Genomic DNA, 13,083 nt, shown 5'->3' with positions numbered 1-13,083 from the left:
GCAAAAGAAACCAACATTTTAAAAAAGCACAAGGCATAGGGAGAATGCAAAGGAAAATATTTCAGGTCTTTTCTTTTTTGGATGAGAATAATGACAACTTTTGAAAATAAACCTTCTTCAATAAGCCATGTGGAATTCAGGCAAATAGGTTGGGATATTGGGATACTGCCTGGTATGGGAGACTTTCCTAACAACTAACATTTAAATGATACAGCTGTATCCCGTAGATAATGGCACTAAAAAGATAGTGACAAAATTCAACTGGCTCCCATTGCAAAGATGGTTTATGGAATCAGGCTGTGCCATTTATTGCCTGGGCAATCTTGAACTAGATACTTAAGCTTTCTGTGCCTCGGTTTCCTCCTCTGCAAATGGGGATAACAATGGCAACTATCTCATACTTGTTGGGATGATTAAGTGAAAAAATGTATATAAAGTGCTTCATTGGCACATGTTAAATGCTCAATAAATGGTAGGTCAGGGTGACTGTCATTATTAAATTCTTATTATGAGTTGGTTAAAAAGATCATGGGAGCAGAGAACAGCAAGCTGAAGGACAAGGCTTTGTGACACTGTCTTAAAAAGCTTGTTTTTTTAAAAACTGGATATTTCCACTAGGTATTTAGCTTTGGTCATATTTCCCTCTACATGTGAGTGATCCATCATTAAATGACTTACAAGGATTCAGAGAAGACACTCAGGGCAGAAAGGTGGAGAGAAGCCAACTGGAGGGTAGGGGCCCAGAGGCAAGCACCCACAAGTCCCTGCTTCTAGTCTGGGGGGCTGCCTCCCAAAGCCAGGCAGCTCCCCCTTCCCAACGTGGGCACGTGAGGAAGCAAGTCTTCCAGCGGCGAGCAGAAGGCAAAGTCTCATTAAACCTGGGACATATGCAATGTTAAGGACCATTAAACATTAAAATCACTACTGGATGTTTTAAAAAACAGACTTTAGCTCCCTCTTCTCGCTCAGGACTTTCTTAACCTTCCTATTTGAATATGCATCTTGCCCAAGCTTTCTATCCCTCTTTTCTGCTTTATTTTTCTTCTTAGTAATTAACACACTGTAACTCACGATATTACTAAATTATGTTCACTGCGTATCTCTCCGATAGATGCAGACTCCTGAGAGCAGGCTATTTTGGTTTTGTGGTTGTTATTGTTCCCTGCTGTCTTCTGAGGGCCTAGCACAGTGTATAAAGAATATTCTAGCTAGTGTTCAATAAATGAGACATGAAAGGAAACTTTTTACTTATCTTAGGTGAATGAACAGTGTAGTGAATGAACAGATGACCTCAGAAGGCATGTTTAAAGATTCTGTGATTGTTTTAATTACACATAAAAAGTAAAGTACCATTAACAACTTGATTTTAAAATTTCCACATCCTTGGGGCACCTGGCTGGCTCAGTTCGTAGAACCTGTGACTCGATCTTGGGGTTGTGGGTTCAAGCCCCACGCTGGGAGCTGAGATTACTTAAAAAAAAAATCTAGATCCTTTTAAACTGTTGAGACAATAAACACATGATATTAGAATCCTATCCATGATGTGTAAGCTTATATGACTTTATTCAACCAGCATTTGGGCACTGGCAAAGCTTCTCAAATTATGAAATTTAACACTTGTTATTCAAAGAGGGGATAGAGGGGATAGAGATGGGGGAGAAAAATTCCAGAAAGCAAAAGTCCAAAACAAGCATGGCTAATAATAACTGCCATGTTAATTGGTGTCTCTGTATTTCAAGGACTTTACAGCTTTTTTTTTTTTTTTTACAAAATCCTTCCAAGATAGTTATTATTGTACCTGTGTTCCAGATGGGAAGACTAGGGCTGTATCCTTGCAATTAAATGGAACTGGAATTTGAATCTTGCTTTGTCTTAATTTAAATTTATACTTCCCCCCAAATTTCAGATTGCCTTTGGGCACAGACTTCAACCTGTTGCCTCCAGAGCTGTGCAGATCTGTTATTTTGAAGAGATGGCAAGTTAGCACTCACTGGTCCCTGCTTTATAACTGAAACGTTTGCAACCCCCGCTCCGAGCAGGTGTGCTGAGTTGCAGTTACCCTGTGATGTTTGTGCCCAAACTGAAGATCCCTATCAAGGCAACGAGTAAAATATGAACGCGAGAAGAAGCAGTGATGGCCTTCTTCTTCCTCTTTTTTAAAGAAACCAGAATTTCTGCCTCAGAGTGAATGTTGTGCCCTTTGCAGGGCTCCCATGGGAGTTTATGCACTTGCCCCAAAGACGCTGCTCTGACATCACGTCTCTAGCTCCTCTTCTAGATTTGCTCTGAGCCCGCCTGAGGCACATTCTTTCAAGTTTCTTCAATGCTAGCAAATCTTTGTCCTTTACTGGTGGACTTGATTTTGGGAGACAGCCCTTTGGAGCTTCGTCCAGTGGATAAGGTGGGTGACCATGCCAGATTATATTTGGAGTTAAAAACACGTTGTGAACAGAGTGTAGTGATTCTGGTTTTCTTTTGTAGTTTGTTAAACCGTGTCAGGAGGATATTGTAAAAAAGTATCTAAAAGTGCTTTGACTAACGCCTGCAATGTTGGAAAAGTGCATCAACTACCAAGCGACTGCTTTGCAGAATAATGGTCATATGACTACATTAAGCTCTGTTCCAACAGTTTAAAAAAAAAGTACCCTAACTTTAGAGTCACAGCTTGAATGATTACTTTGGGTTCTATCATCTTCTGCAACAAGATCCTGCATTGTTATGAATTATGGCTTTGCAATAAAAAAGAACCAGGATGTAAATGTTTGCTAGATAAACACAGTTACACAAGGCAAACAGACCAGGATATAAGTGGCAGCTGAGAATCTGGAGAACCTAATATTCACTAACACAAAAAGCAGCATGTTACATTAAAACAGTTAAAGAGAAGATAGATGATGGGAAGGACAGCGGGGGAAATGATAGTCTTTATGGTTAGGGCGATAAGAGAGAAGCTAGAAGATGTTTGAAATGGTATTCTTATCTGGTTAGGGCGGCTGTTGTTTATAATGAGTTAAAATGTGTACGGAAGAAGCGGTTCATCTGATTTCTAGCCTGTGGCGTTTCTAAGATATTTTAATTTGTAGAATTTTAAAGGGTATTTTCCATGAATGTATTTTACACCGATGTGTTATGCATCAGAATTAGGCTCTTTCTCTTATGGAGGGCTAACATTTTGCAATCTCCATCATGAAATCTCTGAATCAGAAGGATACGTGTTTTGGTTTAATGCAGTTGTCACGCAGCGGGGAGCCGGGGAAGAACAATTGCAGTCTGGCCAATGCCCTGGGTTTCAAAGCATTCAGACAAGGTTTTAGTACCTATTTTTCATCTTCAGAACCCACTGAAATATCTTATCTTATTAGGTGGCATATCACAGATGAGGGTCTGTGTAAACATTAAAAGCTACCGCTAAATCTAAATCATTTCAGTTAATAAGCTAATAGTCAGAAGAAGGGGAGGCCTCTTACTAACTGAGAGCAGAAATAATTTAGCAAATGATATCGAAAGGTTTCCAAGATTTTACCATACATTACAATTACCATTGTCATTAAGGGTTCTCTTGAGAGTAAATGGCAAAGCGTGTTTGCAGTGGGCAAGAACACCACTTACACCTGAGTTCAGGACGTATAGACGCTTGTCTTATTATTTAAAAATCCTCAGTAAAAGAGGTCCTTGTTCTTAGGAGACTGTTAAAGAGGAAATAAACTGTTCTTCTGCCGTATCAGAGGGTATTTCAAAAGAAGGTGTTTTGAGAAAGCGAGTCTTGATCTTAAGCGGATTGTGTTTGCCAGGGAGTCTCAGAGGAGGGCTACCCAAGAGAGAAGAAACGGCCTGGGAGCTCGGGCCGCGTCTCCCTCCCCGCAGCGGCCCCGCTCTCCACTGGGAGCCAGGGCAGCTGGATGCGGTAAAACGTTCTTCTCCTTTTCGTACGTAGGCCATAGAGTTTCATTTAACCAGCTGAGGTCTCCTTGACTGTAAAACATATTTTAAAATGTTTGCCACATAGAATCATTGTGAGGATTAGATGAGAGAATCAAACTGTCGCTCAGCAAGTGCTCCTTGCTTGACTGCTCAGTGCCTGAGATACGCCAGGGCCTGAGGCCAGGCCATAGGGCCTCAGAAGTAGACTTTAGACGACTGTTTGGTGGGGGCTCTGGCCGTGTCAACCTGGGTGGCATGTGAGCTTATGGGAGGTGGGCTCCCAGAATATGGCTTATAGTAAGGATCTGTTCCCTCCTAGGAACCCCACACCCATAGCTGAATTCCCCAGGATTTCCCCCACCTCGAGCTCAAAGCTGGACTTGGTAGCAACAGAACTGACTTCCTGAGAGGCTTGGATGTGTGTGTGTCTGTGGATATGTGCATATATGTGTATTTTAAGTCATTTGCTTCTGCCCCTCAACATTATCCCTGTTGATTAACAGCATGAGGGGACGAAAGAGACAGAAAGAGAGATTGAGACAGAACCAAAAAGAGAGATTTCCAGGAAAGGAAGAAAGTCAGACAGCTCTCCCCACTCCTCTCCCACCTTTACCATGAAAATACCATTGGGATTAAACTCTATGCGAAGATGAGAGGCATGGAAGAGACATTAGGAGAAACTGTTTCTCACGTCAGGAACAGGAGGAAGCACAAAGCCTATCCAAGAACACTGGAAACGACAGATTACACACACAGAACGAGCCAGTCCATCAGAAGAAGAGCGCCCAGCCAGGGAGCCAAGCGGGAAAGGGCAGTCTTGTAGGCCCACCCAGTAACGCCCTTTCAGCCCCGTCCAGGATGAGGTGGGAGTGCTTGGACCCTTGGACACACCCCACGTCACCTGACCCTGGGAGTACGTGTGCCCTTTGGTAGAGAAATGCACAAGGCCCAAAGCCTCACGCTTGTGGCACCTCTTGGCTTTGTGTCTCAAAGGGCAGTCTTGCCTCACCTTCTACTGCAGGTGGATGGGGGCTGTCCATGCAGGCGACTGTCCCTGCCCGACTCCTCCACTTTCTCAGGAGAAATTGGGACCCAGAAAACCCCTGGGTCTCTTGCTGCAAGGGTGACCAATTTTGAAGTCATTGCCGCCCCAAATCTTTTGGAAGCTTGGATGAAAAAAGTCTTCTATCCCCAATTTTCTGAAGAAAATCTGAAATTGGTCTTCATCTCTGCACTAATTTGGCACCTCTTAGCAGTACCCTGGGATAGCGCCCCCTGTATTAACCACCCCCTTCCGGCACACCCTGGGATTGCTTTTAGTCAAGTCTTTCAGGAGATGAAATCAGCCTCCATTGAGAAGCAACGTAAGGAACCACTTTGCAAAACTTGTCACTGGCTGTGTTTAGCGTAGGGATGGTGTTCCATTTCAGCCATGATGTCCTATGGGAATTCAGAGGCCATGTTTCTCTTTAGTCTCAGAAATATAATCATTGTTATTGATAGGCACTCAATGTTTTATGTGGAAGAATTTGTCACTTCATTTGGTTGCTTAAAAGCATAGAACCACTGGCATATATTTTCCGCATCAACCTGGATTTAGAATCTTTTTTTTCATTTCTCTTGGCCTTATCTTTTCATTTCTTGTTTTCAGTTGGTTTTATCCTGCTAAGGTATATGTATCCTTACAAGCTGCCCTAAATCTTTCGGTGAACAAAACCAGAGGTAAATAACTAAGGTATCCACAAGCTGTATGTTCTACTGACCTAATAATATCATGATGGTGATCTGGCTTTCCACAGAGAATTTTCTAAAAGGAGATAATATACTCATCAGAGAGCTCAAGGATCCCAACTGGCAGATTGAGTTCTCAGTGCACATTAAAAAATTGACACTTCCGTTCATGTTAAGAGTCTCTTATGGGCAAAGTGACTGTGTGTCCCTCTCTGAGGAAGCCTTCTGCACACTAGACGTATTAATCCACTTCCACTCCCTTGATCATGGCAAACTCTTTCCTACCTCAGGGACTTTGTACATGTAAATTTCCTCTGCTTGAAATGTCCTTCCTCCTTCTCTCACTGCACCCCTTTTTCTCATAGTAGAGCAGTAGCAGCACATTAGAATCCTCAAGGTGTGTGTGTGTGTGTGTGTGTGTGTGTGTGTGTGTGTGTATGTGTCTTATTAGTACTCGGGCTCCAAATAAGACAAATTAGACTCGAATCTGCAGGGATGCAGCCTAGGTATTAGTATTTTTAAAAAAGCTTCTCAGATGATTTTGATTTGTAACCAGGACTGAGAATCATGGCTGTAGGTCTTAAATGTGGAGCTTAAATGTTAGCTTCTCCAAGAGGCCCTCCTTGAGCACCTCTAGGACACAGATCTTGTCTTGCTCTCCAGCTCAGTTTCTTCCCTGATCCCTTTGTAATAATCACCTCAATCTGTATGTATTGCATTTATTTGAATGCTTTTGTTTGTCCCTCACCCCCCACCCATCAATTAAGACATAGGTGCTGTGAGGACAGAAAATGTATCTGTCTTGGTCTTTGTGCTTTTCTTCGGTGTACAGTGTCAGGTGCATAACAGGATTCTGAGTCTACAATGATAAGGAAGGCCCTAAAATAATACTACTGATTTGTGGGGCCTCCTGGAAGCCAGTGAGGCCCCCAGAATATTATGACAGAATCTATATCAATGCTCAGTGGCTATTTTAATTGGCAAAATGGTTGTACACACTTTCCTCTTACCTGACCCCCGTGTCCTAGGACTTTTTCAAGTGGGATCTGTTAATAAATCTTGATTCGGAGCATCTCCTTTATGTTCGTGTTCTTCTCCTTCATTTTATTTTGACCATTGTGAGTGAGGGATTCCAACTTGTTCGTCTTTGCGTTTCCACCCTACTCCAGCGCCCGACACTGAATCTTACACATAGAGGGGCCCATAAATATTTGTTGACTTGAATGGAGTTGACTTTGTCTTCTTTATGGCATGTAGATATTTTGACCAAGATTTCACCCTGGGCAGTAACATTTATGATTATCCAGAGATTTGAGGCGTGGGGGACTGTGAGCACATCATGAAAGCTAAATTTGCTCGTCTAGGCAATTGCACCATCATGTCAATGCAGATGGTCTCTACACCTGGATTACACAGAAGGACAAAACAAGTAAATTTGTGTTTGGAGGCAAATAATGAAACTGTGAGGAGTCTGAAAACAACTCAGTCACCTACCTCATAACACAGGTGCTGGTCCAAAAAAGGATGAATTCATGGTGGGGCTGCTTGAGCTTTCGCTCTGACTGAATCAGTTCTTTCTAAATTATTATTTGATAGTTATTAATAAATCAAAGCAAACCATCCACCTACTGTTTTCCCTCCATAGTTAATATGTTCACCAAGCTGACGTCTATGTTCTAAGGTACTTTTTTCCTAAGCTTAAATGATCTAAGACCAGTTACAGGAGTGGACATTTTTTTTTCTTTCTTCTGCTTTATTTCACTTCCTTAAGGAATCATCTTGGTTTGTCACTTTTCCTTCCCTCAGTTTTATGTAGGTGATGTGTTGATGGGAAATGGAGAGACCTCTTACCTGGGAAAGTATTCATATTGTCATGGAGAGAAATGCACGTGCGCACACACACACACACACACACACACACACACACACACTCATAAACCCACACAGATGAAATCCCCTCTTCAGAGAAGCCAGCCAGCTACAGGAAATTGACTTATGCACAGGAACTTGCTAATCTCTATTGTCACATTCGGATTGTTCCTGCCACCTCAGTCACCGCGCACACTAAACCCAACCATCTTGGGTTGAATTCTCTACCAGCTCCCTCTGATATTTTTGGTTCTTCCAATGTGAATCAGTTATATTCTTGAGGAGGAAGGAAAAGTTGATCCCAGAGGAAATTAGAACAGCGCTCGGGAAGCTTTTGCATTTACTTACCTGCATCAAACAAATTAACTTCCGGAGTCAGTCATTTTGGTGTCAAGAAATTTCTTCGGCATTCTACAACAGGTAAGACTTTTGCTTCTTTAAAAATATTTCCTCAGTGTCAAAAGAAATCTCTCCAATTTATTTAGCTTTACTCTAGGCTAAACACAGTAATGATCTTTTTCTATAGTTGTAAAGTAAGGAGCCATATTATGGGGGAACGGAGACTTGCCCTGGGATCCGAGCCCCCCACCCTGCCCATCATCCTAACAAGATGCATATCACTTTTGAAACATTACAAAACCAACATTAAAATACTTGGTCTTTGGTTTTTTAGATATTCTCCTAGAAAATTCATGTTTGTGATTGACTATGACTGAGTTCAAGTATTTAGGTAGTTGAAATATCACCCTATGTTTGATAAGTAAAAAGCCTCTCAGTTGTATAAATAAGAGTTTTAAGTTTTCTAAATCAGAAAAGAAACCAACCAAAATCCAGACGATGTAGATTTGGATCTAGAATTTCTAGCTTGTCTGTTTCACCTCTTGCCAATGCTCGAGTCTTCTTACTACAAGTGGTATATGAAGCATAAGTATTTATTTTTAAATTGAATTGAATTGAATTAAATTAAATTAAATTTAGTTTTTGAGGTGGCTTGATTTGGGGACATGCTATGAGGTACCATCAAGAGCCTGGGTTATAACTAAATAAAGGCAGAGAAATCACTAGATCAAGGTGCTTCACTAAATTAAAGTTGCCATTGAAATATTCAAGCAAGCAACAAATCGTCAATAGTCACTTACTGATTCTGAGCTGGTGCTGTGGAGGATATAAGAAAAATATATGGAATTCTCTACCCCAAGGAATTTATAATCTAGTAGTTGTGGCAAGAAGTAAAATTCAGGAAGAGATAAAATTCAGAGGGGAATTGAGTGAAGACTGGGGTGACATGGGCGGTAAGATATAAGATTTCCAAGGAAAGTGGTTTGAGGGTAAGCAAGAATGGTCTGGGAGACATATCTTGGAAAGACATGAGATTTGAGTAGATGGAGAATGGGGAGGTTAATTTGCACGGGAGGATCATGTGGTCAAAGACACAGAGGTAAGACTGAAGAGACAAGCAGTCTAGGAAAGCAAGATTAGGAACTGATTTAACAAAATTTTTTAAAAAATGTTTTTACTTATTTTTGAGAGACAGAGTATGAGCAGGGAGGAGGGGCAGAGAGGTAGGGGAACACAGAATTCAAAGCAGGCTTCAGGATCTGAGCTGTCAGCACAGAGCCTGGTGCAGGGCTTGAACCCACGAACTGTAACACCATGACTTGAGCTGAAGTTGGATACCTAACCCACTGAGCCACCCGGGGCCCCCAGAAACTGATTTTTTAAGCTCTCCCATATCTGATGTCAGACTTTTAAGACAGCTCTCTGAGTGACTGCTGTGTTATTTGCGGGCACCTGTGAGTGCTTCGGGTGGAGTTTTAGAGGTATTTGACATTAGAGGCAGAGGGTGACTCTTCTTCCTTGGTCAGCTTAAATTAAATTATTTAGTTTTATTGTATTCTAATTTTAGTGCTGGCAAGACAAATCCAAAACCCCCTTTCTATTCAAGAGTTGTGACCATTTTGACAAGGAGTGCCCAAAGTACTTATCTGGGTTCTAAACGCTTGGGTCTGGGTAAAAGCTAAGATTGGAACTCATCCTGCTCCCTTGTTCCACTCTCCAGACTAGAGGTTACTGGGAGGGCTAGGAAGCCCCCTTTTAAAAAATGCAAATATGGCCAATAGTTCATTATGCGGGGATTTCTCAATCACACGTGCAGATTACCTTGGTCAAACAGTTGTATTGTTTCCCTTCTAGAGCCCCACTAATAACAAAAGGGGAGAAGATTTGGGGCTTTGTGTATGCGAAGGGGTGGGCCCAAGTCAAGATGGGGTGCCAGAGCGGGGCATGACAGTGGTGGGTGCTGCGGTGGGCAGTGCAGAGGAGGGCGTGCGAGATGGAAAGGGTGAATAGAGGCAGGGGTGTGGGTGCCAGAAACAAAGGCTCCTCCTATGTGGCTTTTGAGTCATTTGGCTCAAACAGCTGCTTGAAGCCCCAAGCAACCTCTTGGCATTTTGCTTAAGAAGATGTCCTGTTCCCTGGATGTGGACCGGTGTTCAGAGATGATGTGATTTGTTTGGTTCTGGCCTGGAATTGCAGTTCCTAAAGCTGGCTGGACATCAAAACCACTTGGGGAGTTTTTAAAAACTAGCATTTCCCATGTATCACATCGAAGCCCTGAGATTCGGTCCAGGACTCTGTGGGATAATCAATACCAACCCTGTCTCCCAGGTGACCTGGAGGCTGTTCATCTGTAGGTGAACATCTGAGACCCATTAATCCAGAACTCTTCTACCGGGGCCCCAGGCACCAAGATGGTAAGTTACGTAAGTGCTGAGATGGAGCGAAAGGATCTTCCCTCGGTTGTGATTAATCTCGACACAAGTATTTTCTGTTGTTTTGAATTTCTTTCTTAGGAGAATTCCTGGGGATGGGATGACTGAGTTAAAGGTGGGGGCATGTTTAGAGTGCTCATCAAAATATTTACATTTTAATGCTCAAGTGGTAGGGTGCCACTTTCAAAATTCCATGGTGTTACGTACACGTAGAGGTTGTTCATTATTACTCTTATTACTCTGGGAAAGCCCAAAGAAAGGAATTTGCTTTCAAGGGAGAACGTGCCAAATCATTCTTTCATTTCTCTTTTCCAGTAAAAACAATACTAATGAATTACTTTTGGAAGAAAATTTCAAAGTATTACAGAACGTCAATTGCTTCTTAGAGCGTAAATTGGAGTCTTATCGCTACACTTAGTTTCTTGTAAAACTGTAGTCAGCAATGACCTCTTCCCCATTTCGTAGAAAAGAAAACCAAGGAAGAGAGTGGTTAAGTAACATGCCGGGTCATTCTCATCGCATCTGCCATGAGAACTGCGTATAGTCATCCGCTCAGTCATTGTTGGAGGTAATAAATAATTGAGTAGTTGCTATAGGTGACCCCGTGAAAAAACACTGGTAAATGAGTCCACAAAGAGAGTATTGTCCAAACAGGGGGGAGAGTGGGTGGAATTAATTGACCCAGATAGACCTCCTGCTCTACTTTTTTTTTTGCAGTATGCATTATTCATCATATATTTGCATAATTTGCTAACCTAAATGCATGGTTATTGTTTGTGACAACAGATGGGAATAGGATGAATTTTCAAGGGCTTCAGTGAAAAGAAAAACAACAATCACGCTCTTATATCAACTGAGATATTTGCAGCTGTGAGTGGGAGCCTACCTGCACTTGCTTGCAAGAGCTGACTGTACTCTTTCCAGAAATTTTGCAAACCAGTTGTTGAACACAGGCCCCAGGGAAAATTAAATTCTATAACTCACAGTTAAACAAGTTATGTTAAAAATAAAGGTAATAGATACTCAAAACTCATTACTTCCTTTTTGTTTACTACATTTTGCTATTATTTATGCTCTTGAACTTATTTCAATTTATCTGTATGATGAAAACATTATATAATAGTGTGCTACTGAGCGCCTCTTTCCAATTCTGCACTCGAGTTTTATAGCTGGAAACTGGCTGTGGTAGGAATATTTACACCATGGAAATTGGCAAACACCATCAGTCAGGCTCCGCACACTTTTTTTTGAGGAGAGGCTGTTAAACATTTTATCTGCATGCTCTCAAGGAGCGTGTAAAATACAAATACAGCAACATGGCAATGTGTCAAGAGCCATTAAAATGCACATACACTTTGATCCCTTACTTCTATTCCTGGGAATTTATTCTAAATTAAAAATTCTAAGAAGGAAAAAAGTAACATGGAGGAACACATTCGCTGTATTATCATTTATAACTGCAGAACCAGAAAATAATGCAACTAAGCAGTAATGGTTCTGACAGCTTTAAGCCCATGGAATAGTTTGTAGTCACTAAAGTAATATGGTAGTTATATGAAAATATATTTGATATCATGTTAAATTAGAAAATCTGGATTAGAACAAAACAGCATGAAAAATCTCACTTACATTCTGATTTTGTTATGAATGAAGAAGATTAAGTGTGAGTGCAAAACAATGCAAGCATTTGGTGGGTTAGTATGGTGAAATGATAGAATTTTATTTTTACTTTATTTATTGGAGTAGTGGTGTGTGCATTTTAAAAATGTGGAGAAAGCCTATAAATAAGTGAACTTAAGTAGTTTTAACATTTAAACAGAACACTCCAAGCAGTTTTTTGGACCAGATGAGGTTTGCCTTTGACAAGCAGATGTGTACTACGACTCTCTGGGCAGGGTATTATGAAGGGAGTTTGGACCCGGGCGGTCTGGAGTGGAAGATGCTAAGAGGGTTTCTTTTTTATTATTATTATTAAGACATGTTTTAAATGTTATTTTAAAATTTATTTTTGAGAGAGAGCACGCACATAAGCAAGGGAGGGACAGAGAGAGAGGGAGACACAGAATCCAAGGCAGGCTCCAGCCTCTGAGCTGTCAGCACAGAGCCTGACGCAGGGCTCATGAACTGTGAGATCATGACCTGAGCCGAGACGTTTAACCGACTGAGACACCCAGGCGCCGCTAAGGGGCTTTCTTTAGGGAGACTCAGGAAGGAGGAAGGAATGACTGGCTGGGTACTGAAGACTTGCTAACATAAAACGCAGAGGCTGAGAAATAACCCAGAGGGAAAAAAAAAAGAAAGTGGAAAAGGCCAGAGAGAGAGGAGAGGGCATTTCTTAGGAAAGGACAGGGATATGCTGATCTCAGAGATGAGTATGATGGATGTAAAAACAGTTCTATCTAAAAACAAGGGGGCTCGGGTCAAAGAGGAAATGATTCTTGTAAATCATGAGTTCTCAAATTTTAGTGCATTTAAGGGTCACTTGGTTAACAAGTCATGTTAACAAAGCAGCTTCCTAGGTTCCACCTCCGTGGATTCTGATTCAGTTGGTCTGGGGTTGGCAAGAATATTCATTTTTGACAAGTCTTACCCTGCCATCAAGTTTCTGATACAAATGGTCTGCGGATCATACTTTGAGGAACACGGTCAGATTAAAGGTACTAGTTTGGATTGGCAGAGAGAATGTACATCTGTGAGGGTGTGTGTTTGAGGGTGAGGCTGTTACCTTGAGACTTAGGATCTAAGGGCTTATGACGTAAAGGGGATGATAGCAGAGAAAGCCTAGAAGGGA

At 41.6% G+C, this 13,083-nt stretch overlaps 1 protein-coding gene across 8 annotated transcripts in view; it reads left to right on the top strand.

The window, feature by feature from the left end:
- Positions 1-2,075: 2,075 nt before the first annotated feature.
- Positions 2,076-13,083, top strand: part of RHOH (ras homolog family member H) — a 79,692-nt gene continuing 68,684 nt past the window's right edge. For 4 of the 8 annotated variants that reach the window (XR_003911696.1, XR_003911695.1, XR_003911694.1 and 1 more), the window contains exons 1-3: positions 2,076-2,401; positions 7,459-7,941; positions 10,189-10,274. The gene's annotated coding sequence lies outside the window, so the exon portion shown is untranslated. Of the gene's footprint in view, positions 2,402-4,471; positions 7,942-10,188; positions 10,275-13,083 lie in introns of those variants that run through there. The other 4 variants (XM_029946886.1, XM_029946909.1, XM_029946877.1 and 1 more) reach the window with 4 other exon arrangements.

The sequence above is a fragment of the Suricata suricatta genome, chromosome 1 (assembly GCF_006229205.1).
Source record: "Suricata suricatta isolate VVHF042 chromosome 1, meerkat_22Aug2017_6uvM2_HiC, whole genome shotgun sequence".
NCBI classification, from domain to species: Eukaryota; Metazoa; Chordata; class Mammalia; order Carnivora; family Herpestidae; genus Suricata; species Suricata suricatta.
Note: the sequence above shows the minus strand (reverse complement) of the source record. Positions and strands in the feature narration are given on the sequence as shown.